Below are 5,853 nucleotides of genomic sequence, written 5' to 3'. Positions count from 1 at the left end.
GGGCCTTGAACCACCCAGATAGTCTAACGATGTGGGGGCTTTGGGTCGGCCAGAACTCTGGTGTCAGCTCTGGTACCAGAGGGCTGGAGGCTGAAGTCTGTCTGGGCAGTTTACCCTGTCCACATGACAGAGCCCCATAATGACTCTGGACATCGAAGTTCAGGTGCACTTCCCTGGTGGGCACGCTGTCACACACTGTCACACACTGTCACACACGACTCCATGGGGAGATGACAACTAGAAGCCCACATTTGGAATTCTTCCGGACTTCGTCCCATTACATCTCTCCCCCTGGCTGACTTTTAACCCGATTCCTTTCACTGCAGTAAACCATAATCGTGAAGAGAACCACTTTCAGTGAGTTCTGAGTCCTTCTAACGAATTCTTAAACCTGAAGGTGGTCTTGGGGACCCCAAACTTGCAATTAGTGTTTGAGTGTGCTCTTGGGGCCCCGAACTCTGCAGTTGGCATCTGAAGTAAAGGCAGTCTTTGGGTTTCCCCAGCCTCACGCAGATAAAGCACTTCTCCCAACTGAAATGCAATGACTCTTCTCTGGGTAAAGCAATTGTGTGAGTCAGTTGGATGCTTTTTTCATGGAATACACTTTTATTATTTGAACTTTGGAAAACTTCTACCCTCCACTGTGAGCTTCACAGCTAGCTTCCCAATACTTAAGATCCTTTTTGGTGAAGCCGCTGATTTTAACAAATGCGATTTTTCTGGACATTTAACAAAATGTGTCAGTACTTGAAAAATCTGCAGAACTTAATGAACCAGTATTTCCAGATGACCGGTACATGATTACACATAAAAGATTCACTCCATGTATAAGACAGATCCATGAGTTTTAATGTCTGAAAAATTCACGTATATGTTATGTTTTATATTGCAACTACCTTTAAGGAAAACTAGTACTTGTTGAATTTTGGCCTAGTATCTGAAAAGATCTTAAAATACTCCTCCTTTTTCCAACTATGTATCTATGAGGTCAGATATTCTTAACGTACTTTAACTGGACAACATATATATAGTAAGAGACTGGATACAAAAGAGGAGAACCCACTTAATTTCTATTTAGCCAGATATTAAAGAGATTTGTAAAGCTGTAAAACTGTCACTCCTCACTACATTTTTTGTTGTTGTTTATTTAGAAAAAGAAAGCTATTTTTCATAAAAATTTTTATAGTATTATTCAATGGGTTCATTATTGTTAATTGTACATGAATGTAAATAAATTTCTCATTGTTTCATTGACAGATATAACTCACATAAAGAAAAGCTCTTTGAAATCCTCAGTAATTTTTAAATGTGTAATGCAGTCCAAGACCGAAAAGCATGAGAACCACTGAGCTGGAAGACTGAGAGTCAGAAGACAGCTTGAAGACAGAAACTTTCATGGACAAGATGGAGCATGTGAAACAACTGAATATGTTTTTTAAAGCATCTATAAAAGTGACCACCATTCTCATCAGAAGGATTAACTTGGGCAGTTACTCCGACCGTTCACTCTTACTGTCGTGGCTCAGAATGCTTCAGAACCCTGCCCTGTGAGAACTCTTCATAAGACAGCATTCAAGGAAACGTTATTTACTGACACGACTCCTGGACTAAGCCGGTGCCTCTCCTCTTACCAAACTGGCCGACTTCGCCTGCCAGTGTCTGACTTTCAACTGTCACTTACAGATCATACTTATTTTCAAAGGTGGAAACTTCCCATCGAGACTATTTAAAACAATGTTTTACAATGCCAAAAACAGCGTGCACAAAGGGGGTGCAAGTAACTCCCCAAACCTTGAAACAGATTTACCCTTAGAATTAATCCTACGGATGATGGATAATAGCAACAATTTGTAGAAGCCACTTTGAGACAAGATATCTTCCAAACATAAGCAGAAAATACCCCCAAAATCTGACACAAATCTGATCATGACAGAAATTAAAATTAACGATGTCCACATTTGAGGAATGAGTTGAAAGAAGTAATTAGTCAATCTGGAGTTGCCGAAGGGCAGAGAAGAGTTTGTTAAGTGTCCAGAGTGAGTAGAACCCAGTAAATTCTGCTGACAGGACAGCTTAACCCCTTCCCGGAAGATGACCGCATCAGGTGATCAGGGCGTGGTGATGGCAGCCATTGACACAATTAATCTATTTCTCTTGATTCTCTAAGCAGTCTTTCTGAGGCCAAATTTCCTAACTGGGAAAGAACACAGAGTGAACACAATAATTTCGGTCTATTTGGTAGATTCAAAAATATTGTAAATTAATAGAGCTGACATTTAGTTTGTAAATCAGTATCTGCTAAGTTTTATTATCATAACAATAGTGATCAACAATTGCTACTATTTGTGCTTACTGTGGAAACAGCAGTATATAATTTATATACATTCTTTTTTAATTGTCTCATTAGTTCTATTAGTTTCCGTTCTGTTTTTCAGATGAGAAAACTAGTAGACACTGCAGCCAAAATTTAACTGAGATCTCTTGGTTCCCAAAGCCTAAAATTCTACTGTGCTACACAGCCTGAGTCAATTATCACCGAGTCCGATCAAATCTGAAGACAGGGACAAAACAGTTTCTGGACACACCAAGCTGAAGATGAAACCCATCTGAGGTCCTGTCTGAGTAATTATCTGGCCTCTTTCAACCACCTCTGTTACTACTCACTCTAAACCAAAGAGCCCCAAATGTTTTCACCGGCAGCATCGCTGCTGGGGCAAGTACACAGTCTACAAAAGGGACAGCACTCAGCTACACAGATATTCACTGGCAAACATTCCAGGCAAGCCAAGTGTGTTCCAGAAACTGAGTGAGGCGCTGGGGATATAGGGATGTAGCAGACACGGCTCCTGTCCTCGAAAAATGTGATGGAGGAGAGTCAGAGGGTTAGAAAGTACAGTAAAGTTCTGTAAGTGCCACAACAGAAACACACACGGGAAAGAGATGGCCAGTTCCAGTCTGTGGGAGAGGCAACTCTAATTCTGAATGAAGAATTCAGCACACCGTTTCCAGGTACATACATAATGAGCATTGATAGCAAAACACTCTCTTTCTTTCTCCCTGGAATGTCTTTTCCCTGTCCTCCCCATTAAATTCCCTAAGGCCTAGACTAAACAAAAATTCTACACACTTTTCCAGGCCACCTCCTTCCATGAAGCTATTACTACAGTTAAGAGCACATTACCGGCCTGTCTCCCTCATCTGGATGTAAACACTTAAAAGGAAAAGGGATCTACCTTGGCTTGCCACCAATTCCAAAATGTTTTACATTTGGCAGAAACTTAGTAGCTGCCTGGTAAACTGAAGGTAAACAGGGCATAAGTAGGTAGAAGTGGGGAAGGATGGAGAGCATGAAGAATCGCAAACTGTTTAGATTTTCATATATTTGGATAAGCAATACAAACGTCCATTAAACAAAAGGCCACGAGTATTCCTATGGCTACCATCAAGGTTCTTAACACTCGCTAACAAAGTCCATTTAAGAGGCAATCATATACATTCAATGCTTGTGAAGTAGAATACACGTCACATAAATGTTTTTGAACATCGGTTAGTTTTGGAAAAGCTTACACTAGAGCAGGAAGGAGTGCTTAAAGATCAAATTAACCAGAAATAAATGACATTAAGGCAAACATGTACGTATAAAATCTACGTGGACAAAGGCTCATTTGCCCTGACCTTTATGATTAAATGTTTGCAGATGGACCCCAGCAGCAAGCTTTCAAACCGGTTAAGTGTGAAGGGCTCCCAAAAGAAGTAAGTATGCTAAAGCACACGCTCCCAAACCTGCCCTAGGATGGGCCTGGATCTCCATCTACGAATTGAATACAATTCTTAATAGTTTCACTAATGATATAAAGAGGAAATTTACTTTAGGCAAAATGTATGTGGACTATAGCCCAGAGAAAGGAAGAGCTGGAATGAGCAGGACCTGTGACACTGTGAAAGTTAAATTTCCTTTCAGGGCAGAGTACTAAGCTTGGCTCTTCAATAAAGCTTTGTCTAAATTACATGGAAAAGACAACCGTTATTCAAATACTATCAGGAGAAATTCCATTGGTTCTAAGTATATTCTCTGAAGGACTGTTGCTTTCATAATTAATATCCTGTAAGAGGAAAAGGAAAATACATAAAAAGTCAAGCAAAAATTACTATACATACCTGACCACTTAAACAGCATTAATTTCTAATAGAATTTGTAAGGACTAAATTTTAAATTTAGGACACTCCACGAATTAGTAATTCCATTACATCCATACTTAACATTTCATTAGGAAATTATAACAGACTGTGCTTCAAAAATTTCATTACACAGAAAAATCAACTGCATGCAAGATCCCAGAAAGACAGCAAAGCACCGAATCAAAACTGCAGCAGCTGAATGCCAGTGGGATGCTTACTGTCCCTTGTGAGGAGGGACTCTGCCCGAGAAAGCTCTTGTGATGAATTCAGTCCTCTCAGTCTCTCTGCCCCAGGGAGGAGGGACTTCTCTAACACAAAAATTTCATTAGACAGAAAAATCAACTGCATGCAAGATCCCAGAAAGACGGCAAAGCACCGAATCAAAACTGCAGCAGCTGAATGCCAGTGGGATGCTTACTGTCCCTTGTGCGGAGGGACTCTGCCCGAGAAAGCTCTTGTGATGAATTCAGTCCTCTCGGTCTCTCTTCCCCAGGGAGGAGGGACTTCTCTAACAGGCAATGTTAAGAGCGGGAACTGAACACGCAATGATCAGCTTGGTCCTCCCTCCTGACACCCTGCCTGCAGGAAGCGCACATTCGGCTGTGTTCCTTCTGGTCCTGAGTTCGACAGAGGCAGGTCCTTAGAGGCCTGAGGGATGAAAACGTTTTAAGGAGCTACATGATCGACTGTGAGAAGTCTAGCAGGAGGACTTGGGAATGAGTTGAGCGCTCCCTGTGGAAACTGAAAGGTCTCGACAACCCTTACAGGAGTACATTTAGGGGGCGGGTGGAGACAGAAACCAGATTTCAGTGGCTAAAGGGTGAATGGGAGATAAGGAAGTGCAGGCAGAAAGGACTAACAACTCTTTACTGTGCTACAGTACAGGAACGAACGGGGCTGGAGAGGCATGTGACTAGGGAGGTTTTCCTGTTTGTTTACTGTTTTATTTTAGGGTACCAGCGGAAGTGATTAGTAGCAAAGATTTAAGATGCAGAAGACAGGGGAAAATGACCATAGGAGTAGGAATATCTGCACAAGCAATGTCCTCGAAGAGGAAAAATGGGATGGATGGAATCCATATCACAAGGAAAGAAATTGCTCCTTTTAGAAGCAAAAAATATTTATTCTTTTTTATGGGAGGGAATTCAGAGAAAATCAGTACATACATTATTACCAAACATAAACTTGATGAAATAGAAAGAGTTGATATATTAATATCTAATAAAGCAGACTTCAGAGCAAATAACTAGAGACAAAGACAGACATTACATGATAAGAGGATTAATCCACCAGTAAGACATATGATCCTAAATGTGTACATATCAAACAGCCTCAAAAGACATGAAGCAAAGCTAATGCAAGTGAAAGGAGAAATAGACAAACCCACAATTTTAGTTGGGACTTCAACACTCACCTCTCAGCAACTGATCGATTGACTAGACAGAAAAGCATCAAGGATACAGGAGAGCTGAACAATACAATTGATAGGATCTAATTCTTATATAGAACGTTGCACCCAACAATAGCAGAATAGACATTTTTTTCAGGTGTCCATGGAACATTCATCAAGACAGATCAAATCCTGGGCCATAAAACCAACCTCAACACATTTAAAAGAACTGAAATTAGACACACTATGTTCTCTGAAATGGAAACAAACTAGAAATCATAGCG

This window comes from Pteropus alecto, unplaced genomic scaffold (genome assembly GCF_000325575.1).
Source record: "Pteropus alecto unplaced genomic scaffold, ASM32557v1 scaffold48, whole genome shotgun sequence".
Lineage (NCBI taxonomy): Eukaryota > Metazoa > Chordata > Mammalia > Chiroptera > Pteropodidae > Pteropus > Pteropus alecto.
This window is presented reverse-complemented; position numbering follows the sequence as displayed.